This window comes from Nicotiana tabacum, chromosome 23 (genome assembly GCF_000715075.1).
Source record: "Nicotiana tabacum cultivar K326 chromosome 23, ASM71507v2, whole genome shotgun sequence".
NCBI classification, from domain to species: domain Eukaryota; kingdom Viridiplantae; phylum Streptophyta; class Magnoliopsida; order Solanales; family Solanaceae; genus Nicotiana; species Nicotiana tabacum.
In genome coordinates, this window is record NC_134102.1 from 76,224,175 (window position 1) to 76,246,045 (window position 21,871).

General features: G+C 38.8%; 1 long non-coding RNA gene across 6 annotated transcripts; it reads left to right on the forward strand.

The window, feature by feature from the left end:
- The first annotated feature begins 14,400 nt into the window (after positions 1–14,400).
- On the forward strand, positions 14,401–19,944 carry LOC107824500 (uncharacterized). 6 transcript variants are annotated; one of them, XR_001656868.2, is made up of 3 exons: positions 14,401–18,788; positions 18,903–18,962; positions 19,291–19,944. It is a non-coding gene; the product is annotated as an uncharacterized LOC107824500 (long non-coding RNA). The 6 variants fall into 6 exon arrangements; XR_001656866.2 differs by having other exon boundaries at positions 19,590–19,944; XR_012706045.1 differs by having other exon boundaries at positions 14,401–19,384; positions 19,590–19,944.
- Positions 19,945–21,871: the final 1,927 nt, after the last annotated feature.

The window sequence follows — 21,871 nt, forward strand, 5'->3', positions numbered from 1 at the left end:
ATCGATAGGGAACCGGAAAATCAACAAACCAGGAGATTTTTACCTTTTAATTGTGCCTAAAATAGGACTCACCTACTATATAAAGGAGATCTGATTACTTGTAAAGGACATGGCAACACGCATCCCAAAGCAATATATTGTTATTTAGTTCTTATTATTCTCTTGTCATTCCATTCTGGTATCGATAAAAATGCTTTTGGCTCAAGGGTGGCTAACCTTCCAAGGCTAAGACTGTTCAACTTGTGTAGTTTGCATTTACTTTTCCAATGCTTATTTCAATTTCAATCTGATTTATTGTTTTGTATCAAATTAGATCACGTATCCTTAAAACCATGTACAAATTCAACTATTATCCGATTTTGAGGATAAACAGTTTAGCACCCACCGTGGGGCTAAAGATAATAGTGATTATTTGATACAAATCCCCATAATACACACTACTTTACGCTTGCTCTTTGAAGTGTCTTTGACTCTACGTTAAAACACAAAATGTCAAACTCTCAATCAGCACCCCTACATGTTGACAACGAGTCCGGTCATCAAGGTGAAAATAACAACATAGCGCCCGGTAACGAGGTACCGCTTGCTGATCCTGTCGAAATTCCGGTCGCAGACCTAATTGACGTTAATTCACATATGGCTATCGATGCGAACCTGCCAACCGATCCCGAAAATAGCGTCCATGGTGGAGCCCGATCAGCGGCTCAAAATACGCAAAACATTGGTGGAGACGAAATCACTTTAAGGGTAATCTTCGTAATGTTGCAAACTCAACAAGTGGTGATAGCTCAGTTACAAAACCAGGGCCGCACACCGAGCAGAGCCGAGCCCAATCCGCCTCGAGAAGTTACCCGTAGGGACGAACCGGTTGCAGAAAGATCTAACGAGAATGAATCAGGGACTAACCCCGAGATCATAAAAATGCTCGAGGAACTGACAAAACGAGTGGAGTCGGGGGAAAAGAAAATCGAAGCTAATGACAAAAAAGTGGAACCCTATAATTCCAGGGTAGACCAAATCCCAGGAGCACCTCCAATATTGAAAGGCTTGGATTCCAAGAAGTTTGTGCAAAAACTTTTTCCTCTAAGCGTGGCTCGGAAGCCGATCCCCAAGAAATTCTGTATGCCCGAGATACCTAAGTATAATGGAACGACCGACCCAAATGAGCATGTAACCTCTTATACATGTGCCATCAAAGGAAACGACTTGTAGGACGATGAGATCGAGTCTGTTCTGCTGAAAAAATTTGGAGAACCCTGTCAAAGGGAGCTATGATATGGTATCACAACTTACCTCCTAATTCTATTGACTCATTTGGTATGCTTGTAGATTCTTTCGTGAAAGCACACGTTGGTGCCGTCAAGGTCGAGACCAGGAAGTCGGACCTTTTCAAAGTAAAACAAAAAGATAATGAGATGCTCAAAGAGTTCATGTCCTGGTTTCAGCTGGAACAGATGGACCTACCTCCGGTTGCTGATGACTGTGCTGTTCAAGCTTTCACTCAGGGACTCAATATTCGAAGCTTGGTGGCTTCACAGTAGCTGAAGCAGAACCTGATAGAATATCCGGCCGTTACCTGGGTTGATGTGCATAACCGGTATCAATCGAAAATCAGAGTCGAAGATGATCAACTCGGGGACCCTTCGGGGTCTGTTTATCCTGTCAGAACCATTGATAGAGCCAAGAGAGACATTGACCATGAACCAAGATCGAGCAAGGATCGCTATCAACCGTACAATGGGGATCAAAGAGGTAACAGATATGGGAGAAATTTCATAAGAATCGAAAGGAAAAACGATCGAGGTCAACACAGTCAGGGACTCATGAGTAAAAACAGCTTTGACAAGCCCGTCAGGCCTAAGGAAGCACCGAGGTTATCAGAATACAACTTTAACATTGACGTTGCTGCCATCATATTAGCTATCGGACGTATCAAGGATACCAAATGGCCTCAACCTTTACAATCCGATCCGTCCCAGAGGGATCCTAGCCAGATGTGTAAATATCACGGCACTCACGGACACAGAATGGAGGATTGCCGACAATTGAGAAAGAAAGTAGCCCGATTATTCAACAATGGGCATCTTCGAGAATTCCTGAGCGACCGAGCAAAAAATCATTTCAGGAATAGGGATTCTAACAAGCAGGATGAGCAAGAAGAGCCTCAACACGTCATTAACATGATTATTTGTGGGGTCGATGTTCCTCATGGGCCGATGTTAAAACACACCAAAATATCCGTCACGAGGGAGAAACGGACTCAAGATTACATACCGGAAGGAACCTTGACTTTCAACGATGAGGACACAAAAGGAATCGTGCAGCCCAACAATGATGCACTGGTAATATCTGTACTCATAAATAAATCCCGAGTTAAACGTGTGTTAGTTGACCCAGGCAGCTCCGCCAATATCATCCGATAGGGTCGTGGAGCAACTCGGTCTACAAGACCAAATCGTGCCTGCAGTCCGAGTTCTAAACTGGTTCAACATAACATGTGAAACTACTAAGGGCGAGATAACGCTACCAGTAAACACCGTCGGGGTAATCCAGGAAACTAAATTTTGTGTGATCGAAAGAGACATGAGGTACAATGCTTTATTCGGAAGGCCATGGATCCACAACATGAGGGTGGTGCCCTCGACACTGCACTAGGCACTGAAATTCCTGACACTTAGTGGAGTTAAAATAGTCTACGGTGAACAACCGGCTGCCAAGGAAATATTCGCGGTCGAGGAGGTTATACCGGTATCTACAATCTCAACGTCGAAGGATCCGAACCAGATGGTCGAAAATGGGGCCAAATAGCAATCACTAGAACTAGCCTCGGTAGATTCGGACAAACAAGGGGAAGGCGAGGATGATGATTACGGGGTTCCCAGAACTTTTATAACCCCCGATGATTCTGACGCCACTAAATCGATGGTCGAGGAGATGGAAAAAGTATATCTAGGCACTGGGTTAAGCCCCGAGCTCAGGAAAAAACTCATTCAATTTCTTATAACTAATGAAGATTGTTTCACTTGGTCCCACCTTAACATGATAGGGATCCCGCCGGAGATAACCACTCACAAGCTAAGCCTAGACTCAAAGTTCCATCCGGTCAAACAGAAGAGGAGACCCCAGTCCGAGATCAAGCATGCTTTCATCAAGGATAAGGTATCTAAACTCCTTAAAATAGGGTCTATTCGGGAGGTTAAATACCCGGATTGGTTACCAAACGTAGTGGTAGTCCCTAAAAAGGGGAATAAACTAAGAATGTATGTAGATTATAAGGATTTGAATAAGGCATGTCCCAAAGACTCTTTTCCTTTGCCCAACATCGATCGTGTGATCGATGCCACGGCCGGCCACGAGATCCTCAGTTTTATCGATGCTTATTCCGGGTACAACCAAATACGGATAGACTGGGGTAATCAAGAAAAAACTTCCATCATCACTAAATATGACACATAATGCTATAACGTGATGTCGTTCAGAATAAAAAGTGCTGGTGCCACTTACCAATGCCTATTAAACCGGATGTTCGAGGAATAAATAGGAAAATCAATGTAAGTTTACATTTACGACATGTTGGTTAAGTCCCTACGAGCAAAGGACCATTTAAAACATTTGCAGGAAACCTTCAGCATATTGAAGCGATACAATATGAAGCTGAACCTAGAAAAATGTATGTTTGGAGTTGGGTCGGGTAAATTCCTCGAATTTATGGTATCCAGCCGAGGAATCGAGATCAATCCCGAAAAAATCAAAGCCATCAAAGATATCTCGGTTGTGGACAACGTGAAAGCCGTGCAAAGACTAACTGGGCACATAGCCGCCCTGGGACAATTTATTTCGAGGTCGTCCGATAAGAGCCACTGATTATTCGCACTATTGAAGAAGAAGAATAACTTCTCGTGGACCCCGGAATGTCAACGAGCTTTGGAGGAACTCAAACGATACTTATCGAGCATGCTGCTACTTCACACACCGAAGGCAAACGAACAATTATACTTGTACTTGGCGGTTTTGGAGATAGCGGTAAGTGAAGTCCTAGTCTGGGAAGAGCAAGGTACGCAATTTCCAAGAAGTACCCTCACCTATAAAAAACTGGCGTTCGCTTTGCTAAGTGCCTCTAGGAAGCTAAAATCATACTTCCAGTGTCATCCCATATGTGTCATAGCTACTTACCCGCTGAGAAATGTTATGCATAAGCCCGAGCTCTCGGGCCGATTGGCCAAATGAACCGTGGAAATAAGTGGGTACGATATTGAATACCGATCCCGAACCGCCATTAAGTCTAAAATCTTGGAAGACTTTGTGGTCGACTTTACACCGGCCCTAATACCCGAGGTCGAAAGAGAGTTATTAATTAACTCAGGGACTTCCTCGGGAATCTGGACCCTCTTTACGGATGGCGTCTCAAACGCAAAAGGGTCCAGACTTGGCATCGTATTGAAGACACCAACATGCAATGTAGTTAGGCAATCTATTAAGACTATGAAATTGACTAATAACGAGACCGAATATGAGGCCATGATTGCAGGCCTTGAACTAGCCAAAATCTTGGGGGCAGAGGTGATCGAAGCTAAGTGTGACTCCCTCCTTGCATTTACTCCCTCACCTCTATGATCCGGGAGAGGATTGTTACGAACATTAGGTGCAGCCCCTTTGCCTGTATGAACTTAGTGTCGATTAATGAAAGGACTTTGCAACATGTACCTCGGGATCAAAATAGTGAGGTCGATGCCCTCGCTAACTTAGATCATCAGTCAAAGATGATGAGTTCAATTCGGGGGCAGTCGTACAGCTTATGAGATCGATGGTGGAAGAAGGCCATGCCGAGATCAACTCAACGAGCCTAACTTAGGACTGGAGAAATAAATATGCAGAATATTTCATGACCGGGAAACTGCCCTCGGATCCAAAAGAATCGAGGACCCTACGTACAAAGGCAGCCCGGTTTAGCCTGTCCGAAGGCGGAACCCTGTTCAAAAGAACATTCGATGGCCCACTTGCAATATGTCTAGGGCCAGGGGATACTGAGTACGTTTTGAGGGAAATCAACGAAGGTACCTGTGGAAATCATTCGGGCGTCGAATCTCTGGTTCGAAAAATAATCATAGCCGGTTACTACTGGATCGACATGGAAAAAGACGCAAAGGAGTTCGTTCGAAAATATGACGGGTGCCAAATACACACTCTGATGATTCATCAACCCGGGGAGCTACTATATTCGGTTTTGTCACCATGGCCATTCATGAAGTGGGGAATAGACATCGTCAGCCCCCTTCTATGGGCATCCGGTAAGGCTCAATTTATATTGTTTATGACTGACTATTTTTCTAAATGGATGGAAGCCCATGCATACGAGAAGGTCAGGGAGAAGGAAGTCATCGATTTCATTTGGGACCACATCATATGCCGGTTCGGAATGTCGGCCGAGATCATATGCGATAATGGGAAACAATTCATCGGCAGCAAAGTAACCAAATTTCTTGAAGACCACAAGATCAAAAGGATCCTCTCAACACCCTATTATCCTAGTGGGAACGGACAAGCTGAATCTACCAACAAAACCATACTCAAAAACCTTAAAAAGAGGTTAACCGACGCCAAAGGGAAATGGAAGGAAATCCTACCCGAAGTCCTATGGGCATATCGTACAACCTCAAAGTCCAGTACCGGGCCACCCCATTTTCATTGGTTTATGGCGCCGAAGCTTTAATACCGGTCGAAGTCGGAGAACCAAGTATCAGATTCTGATATGCAACAAAGGAATCGAATGTCGAGGCCATGAGTACGAGCCTGGAGCTATTAGATGAAAGGCGCGAAGCTGCCCTCGTCCGGTTGGTAGCCCAAAAACAGCGGATCGAAAGGTATTACAATCGAATGGCCAACCTTCGACACTTCAATACCGGGGACTTAATACTAAGGAAGGTCACACTGAGCACCCGAAACCCGAACGAAAGGAAATTAGTGCCGAACTGGGAAGGACTGTACCAAATTATCGAGATCACCGAAAAGGGATCCTACAAACTCGGAACAATGAATGGCAAGCAACTACCGAACAACTGGAATATAACTCACTTGAAACGATATTATTGCAAAGGTACGACCCCATTATTTCTCTTATTTACATTTTAAACTAACGCTTGCAGGTAACCAACAAGGAACGATACAACATTTTAGGTCTGAAAGCACGCATTGCACTCTTTTTCCCTTGAACCATTTTTATCCCAAATAGGTTTTCCAGCAAGGTTTTTAACGAGGCAACAAGTAAATCGTGCTAACTTAGAATTGATAGCCGGATACAAACCGGTGACGAAGATCACAATAGCATTCGAGGCCTCTCTTCGATCAGCCCCGAAGACTGGGGGGCATTACCCTCGGATATCGACTTTAGTAAGGAAATAAACTTTGTGATCGAAGGGTCTCGATCAATGGGATTTATTGTAAGATTGTAAGGGCCAAACAGTCAAATGAACCGTGCCCGCATATACTGCTCGAGCCCTGGCACAAAGCATGTACACATGTATAACTATTATGCACAAGAATAAAAAAGAAGTATTTTCCTTGCGCGTAAACATCTTGCCCTTTAAAATTTTTTTTGCATTTCTTAAGGAATTTCCTACATCCGATCCCCTAAAGGTATCGAGCCCAAGGGCCACCTTAATCCGAGTTCGAACAATCACTCTTACTCGGGGACTACCGTCCGAAAACAAACTCGGATGGTCCGAGTTATCGGACATCGGGGGCATAATACCTATTAGGCAACACCCGAATTTTAAAGACCACGGCCACCCCCACTCAGGGACTATTATCTTAGGCAAGCCCGGATAACTTGGGATAGCAAGCCCGCTGGGCAACACCCGAACTAAAAAGGCTACGGCCATATTGACGCGGCTCGGAGACATCCGAGACCCGTAACAAAAACAACAAGGCTTTAAAATTATTTAACCGGTTCTAAAGGCTACCCTCGACAAACTATAACTTGAAAAAGTCTAACTACTTTGGGGGAAAGATTTCTGGTCACACCAAACCCTTACGATGCCCAGAAACAAGATAAATGTTGAAGGCAAGATTTGTTTGGACCTCCTAACGTAACCTAACTATTTCATGCTGAGGAATTTCGATCCTTGCAAATATAAGTAATAAAGCAGAGGGAAAATTCAAAAGCAGTTGAAGGGAAAAAGCCTTATGTATATATCAAAAAAAATTTACAAGGGCCAAACGGCCTCAACAAAAGGGTAATACGAAAAGCAAAAAACAAAAACATCTGAAAAGAGCCTAAGTGGCCTAGTCTTCGCCGGGAGCCGCATCATCGCCTTTGGACTCTCCGCCACCCTCGGACTCGCCCAAATCTTCAAAACCTTCATCATCTTCGAGAAAGGCCAGTTTTTTAGCCTCGCCTTCGAGCTCTTTGGCACTCTCAACCTCAACCGATAAGTCAAAACCCCAAGCATGAATTTCCTCGAGGTCCTCCCTTCGAGATTGCCATTTCACGTGCTCGATAAGGTCCTTTTCTCGAACCTGAGCCGCCTCGGCATCGGCCTTATAAACAGCCACCATCTCGTTAGCATCGACTTTACCTACTTTGGCCTCCGACTTGGCCGTCTCAAGCTCCTTGGACATGTCTTCTCGATCTGAAATAGTCGAATTTAGCTAAGATTGAAGCCTCTCGATCTTTTTGGCCTACACCAAGGTATTTTACTTCACAGCTTGAAGTTGGACTTCAGCCGAAGCCAACTGTGCCCGGGCAGTCTCCTTTTTCGAGGCCAAGCGGTCCATGTTTCTTTTCCATTCTTCAGCCTCGGCCTTTACGCATCCACCTCCGCCTAGAGCTGCTCGATCTGATCAAGTTTCTTTTGGACCTGCGGGTTCGGACCGTTAGCCACCGTATCTAACTCATCGTCACTAACCTCAAATACTCTTCTTACCTGCTCGACCAGGTCGGCGTGTTCCTTTCGAGCCGCCTCTAGCTCAGCCCAGAGTTTCTCACTGAAAAGTATGTATGCATCCCTCTTCTTAGTGATCCCTCGAGTCTCGGCCTCATGTTAGTTTAAATCTTCCTGATATTGAAGAAAAGTCTCATGATGAAGCACCGAGGCCTGCAAGCACAAAGAAAAAAGTTACGATTATTTATGACTTAATCTAAGTACATAATAGAGGTCGCCAAGAGGCATCCGAAGTTACCTGATATAATGCCTGTTATGCTTCGTTGAACAGGCAGGGCGCTTCCACCTCATTCATCTTGGCTTGATCCTCTTCGGTCACCAGACACTGAAGATAAATGGCGATCCCTACTGGGAAAAAAAGACCAGGGCATTCTCCGGAATAGACATGATGACCGACCGCTTCCGGTAAGGATTCACGCTCGGAGCTGGGAACTGGTCGACTAGTTTCGGACTTGAAAAAGGCCTGCTGGTCCCCGAAGATGGACTCTTACTTGGCACCGGTAAGTCACCCAACCCGGTGACGTCCTCCGTGGCAGTAGAGTCTAGGCCGTCAAAAAAGTTGTGAAAGGGGTCTACCACCCCTTGGGGCCCTTCGTTGAGGTGACTTTTCAGCGTCTGAGCCTCGTTGATCATGAAGTCGGTAAATGAAGGCGAATCAGAGAGATCGATCACCCCAAGTACGTCCTTCGGGGCATTGTCTTCTGGCCGAGAAGAACCGGCCGCGGTCTCCTTGTCGGCCTCCCTAACTTGAGGAAAAATGGCCTCGCCCCTCACTGGTTCGGAGGCCTCGGCCACTACCTCTTCTTCGCCCCCCCTGATTTGAGACGATTCTGTGTCGCGTCTCTCTGGTTCAGTGGTCCATCGTCCCTCGAACTGCGATCGCACGCGGGCCACCAGTTCAGAAGTTTCTTCTTCTTCTTCTTCAGACTCATCCCTCAACCGGTGGAGTGAGTCCGATGGGAGCTCTCGGGGACTGGTACTTTCTTTGGATTTGCGCACCAGCCTCCTCCTCGATTTTTTCTTCTCCGAGTTCGAAGAACTCGGAACCTTTTTTTCTCTTCTTCTCCTCGCCCTCTCTCGGAGCAGGGGACTCGGTAGGAAAATCATTCATTACCGGATGGAGGCCTCATTGCGACATCTTTGGGAAGACCTGCAAAGAAAAAATAAATGAGTAAGGGTTCGGCAACACGGAGGAAACCTTAGTGTTGTCCACTCAAGAAAAGAATCTCACCGTGAGAATGAGCCTCCCACCGGCCCTTCGAAAGTTCGCGCCATGCACGCTCAGTATACTGTTTATGTGACACAATGCCCTCGACCCACTCCTTGAGTCGAGGGACTGCTTCTGAGACCTGAGCAACAGCTGCACCACCACCAAACACGGGTAAAAATGAAGGAAAAGAGAGTAAAAAATAATTTTTTTGGGAAAAACGAAACTTTACTTACGTTTGTGTTCCACTTCTCGGGGAACAACATGTACTCTGCCGGGATCAGGTCCGAGGTCGTCACTCGGACAAAATGGCCTAGACAACCTCGATCCCGGTCTTCATCGATGCTCGAGAACGGGGCTTTACTAGCCTGGCGTGCAAGTTTAATCAGTCCCCTTCGGAAGAATCGAGGACTGTATAGGCGCATGAGGTAGTCGACGATGAACAAACATCCGTCGATCTTGCTCACAAAGAACAGAAGAAGAATGACGATCCTCCAGAATGAGGGATGAATCTGGCCGAGGCACACCTCATAACTTCTGCAGAAGTGGATGATTATCGGGTCCAACGGGCCCAACGTAAAGGGATAAATGTAAACACTTAAGTATCCCTCGACGTGGGTAGTAATATCTTCTTTGGGCCCGAGAACCACCACATCTTGACCGTAGGAAGAATATCTTCGGTGATCTAGCAGATGTACCTCGAGACCTTCTCACACCGGCCAGGAACGGGGGAAGGTTTTTCAACCTTAAAATCGATGGTCACCGAGCACCCGCCTGGAATAAACATGCTAAGAGGAGGTTCCGCCGCTGGTTCCTCGCCGTCCGGCCGTGATGGAGAAGTAATTTCTTTTTGGGGGACTATTTTTGAAATCTTCGCCATTTGCTTTTAAATGAAGTGTAAAAAGATGAAAAAGAGAAAGTTAAAGGGGTACACTTGACGGTTCGAAGTGAAAACAAGCGAAAGTTCTTACAAAGATCTCAAGAAATCAGGATGTGAATGCTAGAAAATGTAGAGATTTCTAAGGAACAAGAGTAGAGAAGGTTTGGATGAAAAGTTTGAATGAATAACGAAGGAGGTATTTATAATTTTCAAATGACGGTTCAAAGCCAGGAGTGGCCGACCAGCAACTGACGAGCATTTAATGCCATTAAGACGTGATTGACGAGACATTTCGTTCATTTTGTCATTTCTGACGCGGAGTATCGAGGTGAGAATTGGAAGCTCATATCGTTTCTCATCGCTTACTCTCCGAAAAACGAGGGGACTATCTGTATACGGTCAAAATCGGTCTCGATTATTACATGACATATCGGACTCGGAACACGAGGGGTTGAAGATCGACCCTGAGTCTCGTTGAACCAGAACACGAGGTCAGAATGTCCGAAGAATATTGAGTCCATGATCCCGGAATCGACCATGACCCCGAGTAAGTTCGAGAAAATATTGCCGATATAACCAAAAGAAGATCGGAATAACGGAAGGCCGAAACATCCGTAACCGGTCAGATATCACGGCGGAAATCTCGACACGTATCGATAGAGAACTGGCAAATCGGCAAACCAGGAGATTTTTACCTTTTAATTGTACATAACATAGGACTCACCTTCTATATAAAGGGAGTCTGATTACTTGTAAAGGAAATGACAACACGCATCCCAAAGCAATATATTGTTATTTTTAGTTCTTATTATTCTCTTGTCATTCCATTCTGATATCAATAAAAACTCTTTCGGCTCAAGGGTGACTAACCTTCCAAGGCTAAGACTGTTCAACTTATGTAGTTTGCATTTACTTTTCCAGTGCTTATTTTAATTTCAATCTTATTTATCGTTTTATATCAAATTAGATTACGTATCCTTAAAACAACGTATAAATTCAATTGTTATCCGATTTTGAAGATAAATAGGATTAGTTTTTTTTCCATATCTTTCTTATAAGGGAAACATGAATAATACTTAAATAGAGCACCCCTAGAGTTTTAAGTATTTACAAGACAATTCGGATGACATAATGAAGCAAAATATCGCCCCACGAAGAATGTGAGGCTCATCAATAGATCTCCAATGATCAAAACTTATCCCCATCGTGTTCACACTAAAATATTGAATATAAGACATATATTTTGTATTTACACTTTTTAATTAACTATGATCAAGTGATATGCATTTTTACTTTAATATGTTGATTTTCAAAGTTAATTATTTAGTCAGATGTAAACACCCGATGCGATCTGTATTAAATTTAACTATCTAACATGTTCTACGTAACTAAATATAAAATGCATCCACAACTCGAGTGGTAACATAAAACCTTAACTTTTTGAACAAGTTGCTATAAGTGTTAATTTATGCAACTTCAAAAAATATGTTTGAAGAGGTTTTAGGCAAATAGTGCATGTACAAATCTCTTATCTAATGATCATTATATGCTTTCCCATAGAAAAAGATACCATGATCTTGTAACTCCTCCCAAAATGTTAACAATTTTATAACCGTGTTTATGCGGAAAGTAATACAGCTTTCGAAATATTTCAAATGTCCAGCTTTTATGAACATTCTTATCGAGAAATAGTAAGGTCGATTAGTGAAATATGACACCATATCTACGTACTCTAGTTTTAGTAGGTAATAAGCTTTATAGGTAAATTATTTAACAAGAAAGCCTTAATGGCGTTTCGCTAGAAAATATAACTAGAATTAGCTATGAACTTTGTCGCTATATCACTCGTAACTAACAAAATTCATGATAATCTGTCGCTAGATAGAATTAGCGACGAATTTTTTTGCCTAGCCATAAAATTTATCTATCGCTAATTCCTGTTTTTTAGGTAGTGTTTTGAAATTGGTTCACATTTAGTTTTTTTCCTCATAATTAACATTTAGCTTTTGGAAAATTAACTTTTGATATATATATATATATATACACAATACAATACAGTACGATACGATATATTATGAAACGATACGTAACAACCATCCAAACAAGCTGTTAAGATACGCGCGTTGCGCGTGTACCCATGTTAATAAAAATAAAATTTTTAAAATAATATAAATGGTATATTTAAAAGATATTTGTGATAAATAAAAATTAGCAAAAATATGCTTTCCAAAGATAATTCTTTCAACCCGCACTAACTAACTTTTTTAAAAGCCAAAATTCTCATCATCTTGTGATAAATACGTTTTCTTAGCTTTTTGTAATGATGTTAAATTCTTGGACATACTATACATGTGTGATGTTATAATTATATTATTTTTTTATTAGGCGAATATGTTATTTGATATTTTGTATTCTGCTTAACGTCTATATTTGATAATAATGTATTTTTGAATAACTGAAAAGAATTAAAATTGCTAGTATTTGTCCATATGAAAATAAAAGGACGAAGAAAGAGAGAAGAATAGTCAAAAACATTTTTTATGCCCAATGCCTTGCTTTAAATTGATCTAGTATTTGGAGCCAGATTTCACATATTGTTTGTAAGAAAGCACAAAAAGAAAAAAAGAAACTAATAATTTTTCAATACTGATCTACACCAAACAATGTTGATGGAAAAACTGGAGAAGACATAATAAGCCATCTGAAATTTTTCAATGTTTATTAGAATTTATAAAAGTAAAATCATACTTGATTTTAAATTTTTAAAATTAGGTATTCGTACATTTTTCAAATAAAAAAAATTAGAATCTTAATTTTTAAAAAAATAATTAAATTACTATTCTTAAATATTAAGAAAATAATAAATAACTATTTTGTCTAGTGACTAGTGTCTATAATCAAATATTTAGAACTCTAATATATGTTGCACATGTATGTGTCCGTGTATTTTAGAAGGATTTAGAACAAACATTAACAATACAAAAATTTCTTTATAATTAGTACAATACATTAATCGTTGGCAGAAGGTTACTCTTCTTAGACTATCAACTACATTTATTTTATAAATTAATATACTTGATTTTTAAATACCCAATAGAATAACAATGTTTATATTTAGCATAGAAAAGAATATCAACTAATTAATACAGCCTAAACCTAAAATGGAATACAAAGTGGCAAAACTTTGTATAATCCGAAATATTAGGAAATTAATTTAATGACTATTCTTAAATATTAAAAAATAATTAAATAATTATTTCTAAGTATTAGAAAAATAATAAATGACTATTCCTAAGTATTAGGCAATTAATTAAATTATTATTTTGTCTAGTGCGAACTCTATTTTATAAGAGTAAAAAAGACGAACGACATTTCGCTAAGGACCTTCGTATTTTTAATATAATATAAATATAGATTTTTAAAGGCTGAAAAAGTTCATTGTATCGCTCCTTATATATAAAAACACAAACAGAAATCAATAACTAATTTTAGGGAACATTTTCAAATTTGGCCTTGAAATATTCGACTTATCTTATATTTATTCTCTATTTACCTTTCGATCCATCAAAGTCCCGCACTATTAATCTCGTTCCATATTTTGTTCCTCTCGTAATTATGGTTCTCCATCTTGAATTTAACATTTGCCATGGTAAATCCATGTAAACAAATAAAAGATCCAAATTTATTCCTAAACTATCAAATTGCTTTATATTTACCATCTACAATAATTTAAAGTATGCTCTGAATAATTAAAAAACATCCAAATATATCCTAAGCAAAAAAATGTCCCACTATGCACCTACGTGCTTCCATTGTACAATTCAAATCAAATCCATTTTTTCATGGTAAGAACACCGTTAGTGGAATGGGAACATCTAAGACGAAAAATGAGGATTTTTATTTTATCGAAATATAAATATAAGACAAATTACAATGTTAAGTGTATAGTATTTGAATCCCCTTAATTTTAACACAAGAAAATGTAGAAACGCATTACAGTGTTAGATCATGCGCACGTGCATTTACTGTAACTCCACGTGGGCAAATTCTCATAAATAAGTAGACCACTCCAAATATCATCCCTAAATTCTGTTAAAGCTCTCTGTCACGATTTTTAGCCATGCCTCCTCCCCCTGTTTTTTCCTCTCCATCCTGTAACGTTCACATACCAGTTGGCTATATTCTCCACGTGGCAATATATTATTCGTCTCTTCTATCTATAAAAAGCTAAATCAGCAAAATCAATCTCTCCAAAAACGCTCCTCTCTCTCTCTCTCTCTCTCTCTCTCTCTCTCTCTCTCTTAGTTGCTGGTTTTTGGATACAACAATGTGCATGTGTGTGTGTGTATATATATATATATAGATCTGTATGTATTGCCGTGTATATATATGCACACACATCTCTATCTATCTGTGTCGAGGAGTTCCCATTTTTTGCGGCGGTCTCTAATTCGCTTGGTGCAGGTCGGGAACTGACTCGCCGGTGACGCTGTCCGCGCCGGAATCGGCGCCTTTCATTGATATTTTGTTTATATGTATCGATATTTAGAGAGCTCTCATTAGGACTTATTTGTTAGTAAAATTTTGTTGTTGAAATTAACTTGATATATGTATAGATAAGTAGAGAGTGTTTACCCCCGGTTGGTTAAGTAATAGATATGAAGAGAGTTCATTTTTTTTTTGTTTTTAATAAATTAGTTATGTATGAAAGTGCGCCTCGTCTATGGCTTAAGTTTGTTCCCGCCTTGCATCAACTGAATCGGTGACCGCGGTGAATTTGATTATGTTTGGATCGATCTATTCTCTCGCTACATGAGGTTTGTTTTTCATTCATTTTGATTCAAATATTTGCATATATTTTTATCTGTATCGTGTGCGTGTGTTTGTTTTTTCACTCTTCTCTCTTTATTTTTTTTAATATTTCTGTTGTGTAACTGATTGGATTTATCTGGATCTAGCTGTATCTATTGCTGTGTGCAGGCTCGTGATCCCAGCTGTGTTTATTTGTCCTTCGGATGATCGAAGAGTTTGGCTGTGCTTGTATAATAAATGTGCAATTTTTTTTCTTCTTCCGTTTTAATGCAATTTTTGAATTGATGAAATTTCATTAAAAATAAGAGTTGCGGGGAACAGACATAATGATTTAAAAATCCTCCTGTTGAGATTGCCACCATGGATTAATCGTGCAATTTTGATGTGTAAGAGGAGGTTGTGCTTCAATAGCGAATGTTCAAAGTGAACAATTTTAGTCATGTTGACGAATCATAGATTTGAGTTATGGATTAATGTTGGAATATCACGTGTTTTCAAATGAAGAAAAGTGACTCTTGAATTGTCATTGACGAATTAGAGAATTTCTATTTTTATTTATATTTATCTGGATTTAAGAGATACTAGTGCTGAATGATGGATATTTAAGTTTGAAATTTTGTATTTTCTTTATGCCATTGATAAATCGTAAATTGGAGTTTGAACACCATAAGTTTTCTTGTTCCATCTGTTTCAAATGACACCTGACACAGCATTAATGTAGCTTCTGGCCTATTAATACAGTAATCTAGATAAGATATGAAATGTAGACCCAGAAGGTAAATTATGTTGTGGTCGAATGTGCAGTCTGCACCGTAACTACAAACGAATTCAAATTGATGGTGCATTTTTTAGTTAACATTGCACACACAATTTTTTGGATGCTTTAATGGCATTAACTGCCTCCATCTACGCCTTGTCATCACCTTCTTTGGTTAAGTTCACAGAGGGAAATATAATTTGACAATTTCTCCAAGTCTTAGTTAATGTTTTATATGAGAGTTTGTCATTCTAATTTTAGTTGAAATTCAGTATTTGCTGTTGTGTTTGAAGGGTCTTAATAACCCAATATCGATTTGAGGGCTGAGGGACAATTGAAGAGCTTCCAACTGCTCGTTCATTTGTTTTGTGCTCATTTAAGTTTGTTTACATAGTAACCTAATAAAATAAAAATTGCATTCTTATCACAAGTGAGAAGTTTTATATGTGAGGACAGCCTGTCAGGTGTGTTTGATTGATGTAATAGTCATATTGAGGAATTCATGTTGGGGTTTTCAACGCCATTTACTCAATCGAGTTGAGGAGAAAGATAATTTGGAGGTGCCAGAGTTTAGAGTAATCCATGGAGGCAGGAACAACAAATATGAGTTGCTTAGTGTTTGAGAGAAACTAGTGTTTGTAACGTACTGGCCTACAAGTTTTCAGTTGGAGAGTTTTGGGTACATATTCTTTTACAGTGGGTTAGTTGGTGTCTCTTAACCAATGGTTAGTGTCTTGAAGTTGAATCCAGCAAATTTATATATGCCAATTTAGTAATTTACCAATTTGTGTTTATTTGTTCTATGTTGCATCCTCAATTGCCAAAGCATCCGTCTTAACTACTAATAGAATAGATGAATTATATCAAATATATACTCTTGGTAATCTCATGATTAAGGGATGATCTAAATTTTTCGTTTTGTCCTCATGCTTCTTTTTTCTGTTTGTAAACGTCATTTATGTTCGTCACTCGTCAAAACTAATATGAAGCTTGACATGTTTAAGGTAATGTAGTAGGATAACTAAGCTGCAGGCTGTAACATATTGGTATCAGCTGCCTTCTTGTTATGGGTAGAACTAGAACCTGTAGAGGGAATAGACGGCGTGGTTGACAGCAAGATTCCAGGATGCAAAACATCTCTGGCAGAACACAGTGTTTTGGGCTAGGTTTTTATCGTAAAGTTTGTGTTACAGAATACACAAAGAAGATATCAGATGCAACTAGCCTCTACCTTTGCCAAAGGTAGATTGATTTTTATTTTCTCAGTGTATTGGAAGTCAAGTAAAAAAGACTTGTCTTATGATCCATGGAAATAAAAATGCTGGTGCCTGGCAATTTCTTATTTGTTATTTTCTTTATGAATCGGGTACTACAATAATGAGTTTACGTTGGTGATTTGATTGGAAGTCTTTGATGCTTCTTTGGTTTTATGATGTTGCCTGTATTCTTAGAAATTTGCTAGTTAGATTCCCCTAGTAAAGGGTGTTCCAGGAATGCAGAGACTTTTCAGCATCTCCATTTTCATTTTAAAAATTTAGCTCATGTAACCCATGGAAACATGGGTTAGCAGTGAATTGTAGAACACTCGTGTATCTTTTGTTGGAAAACAGCACTTCAATGTAAGAACACATCCAGCCTCTCCTTTATCGCCTGTTCAGCTTACTCTACCTCTTAGTCTCGTTTTCTCACCAACTTGTGCCATCCTAAGACCTAAGGTTTCTTTCCTCTTTTTGCCAAATGGCACTAGACTTTTCTTTACTTCACATAACCTGAACAAAATTTCTACTTCCTTATCCTCCCCCACTACACCCGGCTTAATGTCCCTGTTTTCAAATAGTGGCTCCCGCTAAACTAGCTGTTACTTATTTCTTACTAATTCCCTGGTTTCTCAACCTGCATCAATGCCTCTGTTTAGTGACTAAACCAGCTGTCACAACAAGCTCTTTTGCCTCTATTCTATCTCCTTCATCATTAAGGTGGTATTACGTGTACAAATTAATGTAGTAGCTTTTTGTCTTGTGTGGCATGGGAGGAAGTTGCAGCCCGTACACCTTCATATTTTTCCAATTGTCAATATTTTTACCATCTATATTACTTTTGCTAGTCATGGTGCTTAAAAATGCTGCCCAGAATGTTGTAATCTGTTATATTCTGATCGGTACTGGGATGATGTTTTCATATTGAGCATTGTCCTTGTATTGGGTGTGAAGTTAGAAGTCTAGCAACGATAACCGATAGCAAATAAAATGTTGAAGGATCTTTGGGCAGAAGACAAAGCATGACATGAGAAGTGTGCATGGCTTTATAATAGTGGATTGCAATGTGCAGCAAGGGAAGGGATTTTGTTGCATGCCGTTTCATGTGTAGTTATAGCCAGCTGTGGTGTATTAGTTACTTACTAAATACTTAGTAATTAATTGTAGTTAGCTTTTATGAATGTATTGCATGAGGTGTGGTTGTTTGTAGCCCTATAAAACAACCCGTTTCAGTTCCCATTATAGGCATATTTGGCAATACTATCTTTCTACCTTCCATTTTCATTCTTGGATAGCTAATAATCCCCGAGTTAATCCCTACAATTTCCTTCTTGAGCACTGCTGTTTGTGGATGATTCATTATACCGGCATCATCTGTTATCAGAGCAAGAATTTACTTGGCCATAATTTATGGTGAAAACAAACAAAAATTACAGATAAGGCAGCCATGGAAATGAAGACATTCAAGGAGCTGCAGAGAGATTCTTCAATGAACTGAAGTCAAGGCAAGATAAATTGGTGGGATCCGCAAAGGTGATGGACAAAGGAAAGGATAACATTGGGCATGCCTGCCCCTGGTACCAACCTATGAATGGGTTCAATTCAAATACCAAACCTCACTTCGCCTCGAATTTCCTAAATTCTCAGGAACCGACCTCAATTCCTGGTTATACAAGGTAGACCAAATTTTCTTTGATTGATGACTGTCATCTTTGTTTCAAAAGCAAATGTAGTTACACTACTTTTATGGAGATTCCATCCAGCAGCATCAAGCTTACTGTTGTGGGAAAATGCATCTTTACGTGAGAGGTTTATGTCCTGGCTCTTGTTGAAAGGTTAGAGTTAAACAGGAGGATCACATGGCTGAGCTCAAACAGCTCAAGCAGACACAGAGGGCGTAATGCATTATCAAGCTTCGTTTAATAGTATATAACAGGTATATTACTAGTAGCTTATTGTGGGATTGAAGCCTGAGTTGAGCTATTAAATCAAAATGCTTAATCCTAGAAGCTTCTCACATGCATATCATTTTGTCAAATTATACGAGCAGCGCAACCCAATCCAAATTATTCAAGAAGCAAACATCATTCCTCTCTGCTCCTAACAGAAGGTACACTTGACTTTCCACTCGTATGACTCTTACTATTGTCGAAAGTGTGATAGAAGGTCCTAAGAATTATATCATTTTTCCTATGAATCCTTTACTCCTGAGAAAAAACGTATGATGCATAAATAGTTACATATATAACTCTTAAGAAATGTCGTATGCAGTCTCATAAGACAAGCATTGCAGACAAATTTATGAAAATTTCTGGTTTCAGAGTTATGAATATTCTCATAATCCTTTCTTGTCTTATGAAAATTTCTTGTTTATCTTAGATTACAGTTTGGTTCCTTTCAATGATAACTATCTCAATTCATTAAAAATTTATGCTTAGGTCATGGTGATCCTATAAAAGTTCATACCATACCATCCTCTCAAGCAACTCAAACCGTTGGTAAATTTTATGTTATGTAATATTTCCGTATAAGGTATTACTCTTCTAAGATCTACGAACAATGAATTGCAAAGAAACCTAAAGATGACAACTAAAACAAACAGAAACAGTAGATATCCTTAGAATATGACATAAAAAGGCTTTGGTAAATAATTGAATAATTTAATAGAGTTGAACCTAGTCTTTCTTGTCCATATTGGAATATTCTTTGACCTAGCTAATGGAGCATTTGCCTGCAGAACAATCCAAGAGCTGAAGCATCATATGAATATTAAGGAATCTGCTCAAATTCTGTACCGACACCATCCCAAACAAAAATCTATGCATCAAATTCGTTTCTTCTTTGTCAATGGATGCTGAATTTCAGCTGTCTCTTCTTTGTTTATCCTTGAGTTCATCCCATTTGGTGCTGGAAAAAGGATATATATATATATATGTCATTTTGGTGTAGCAAATATTGAGCTTCCTCTTGCCATTTTGATTGGAAACTTCCTTATGGCATGAAACATGGATATGACACAGGAATTTCGTTTGACTGTGGGCAGAAAACTATTGTAGCTTTCATAATAGATACTAGTATGACTTTTCGTTTTCTCTTTCCCTGTTCTCATTTTCACTGATATAAATTTTATTGTAAAATACATATTTTGACCCAGAAAACTGATGTGGTTTTTCTAATAAGTAATTTAATATGCTTAATAAATTGGATTAAATGTAATAGCCCATCTTAATACAAGTTAAACGACCCATATTCACAAACGGATAATAATAATATCTTTCCCAGTCAAATTGTCTATGCAGTCAGTTTTCAAAAAAATCTACATGGTTATAAAGTTTCACAATACCGTTCAAAGTGAGAGTTGAGACCTTGCATCTTAAAGGTGTGAGCTTCTTGTGTTTTTTGGTTCTTTCTTGGAAGAGATTTAGGGGTCGTTTGGTACGAGGTAAAAGTAGATATAGTGCTGGTATAAAATTTTAATATCACCTTAATACTTTGTTTGGTTAGCAAACCTGGTATAAGTTATCCCGGATTAAAATTAGTACCGGGATAACTTATACCTTGTAGGGGATGGGTAATTAGTGCCACGATAACTTATACCTTCTTTTTAGAAATTATACAATTATCATTTTTAATACAACATATCAAATAATGGATAAAAAACAATACCAGAAAAACTAATCTTATCATAACTAATCCCAGCATAACTTATTCCAGCATAAGCCGTATTCAATTTGGATAACCATATGAACTTATCACTATAAAAAATAAAAAAAAAAAAAAAAAAACCAACAAACAAACAAACAAATAAATAAATAAACTCAAAAAAAATCATATCTCTCTATCTTCAAGTCCATTGAGGCATGAGTCCACACAAAATTCTAAAAACAAATTCCCTAGGGAAAGGGCAACGAAATATGACCACAAAGTGTCATTCTCCACTTTCTATTCTCCCACAATAACATGGATCCAAGAGACAAGACACAAATGACAAAAACGTACGTGAGTTTACAGGAATTCTGTGAAAGTCCCCAATTTTTGTATTGCGTACGAAATTGGGGACAAAATGAGGTGGTTCCCTTTTCTCCGTAGTGTATGTAGTTGCATAGAGCTGCGTTATAAAATACTCGTATCTGTGTTTTAAAAAGCGTGAGCGTAAGCCGAGCTTAAGACGAGACGTTTTACATATGTCTCAGCAAGACGTAAGATCCGAGATAGGGGATAAGCCCCATGAGTAATTAATTTTTAATATTTTATAAGATAATATAATTACAGTAAATATTTATAAATAGGTAAATTACATAAACATTAAAGAAAACTATAAATATTTGAAATATATATATAGATGCGCTTCATCCCTACAAAAAATTCGTCAAAATAATTTATTATATGTTACTTACAAGCACAAGTAACTTGAGTCGAACAGAATAAAGTTTTCTACATAGAGGAATAAAAAGGAGAATGGAGTTCTCTTTATATTTGTAAAACAAAATTGAATATTTGTTGTTTTGGAAAATATTAGCAGACTAGTGAACAAGATAAAGAATTGGGAACGACCATACATTAAGGCTTAAATAAATAAAAAAAAGTCTTGATTTTTAAATTTCATACATTTCAGTTCATTTTTAAAAAATTTGAGTAATTACAAGCTGACTTTTGAGAATTTAGATATTATATTTTAAGAATTTGAGTATTATATGAAGCATTTATTCAACAAATTTTGTTTTAAAAATTTTATTTTTGGTGCGCCTCGCCCTAGGGCTCGCCCCGAAAACGTCTTCTGAAACACTGCCCATCTCCATCCACATGATATGTCTTTTAAAGTTGTTTACATCTCTTAAAAATTATACTCCATTTAATTTTTTTTACTTATAGGAGTATTAATCTAAACTGTTCATTATATTACTCTTAGGTACGTCACTTAATTAACACTCTATTAACTAAAACAGTAAGATTAGATTAGAAAAAAAAACAATAATTGACGCCTTGTTTTTTCTAGAGTTTGAAATGCTTTAAAATAAA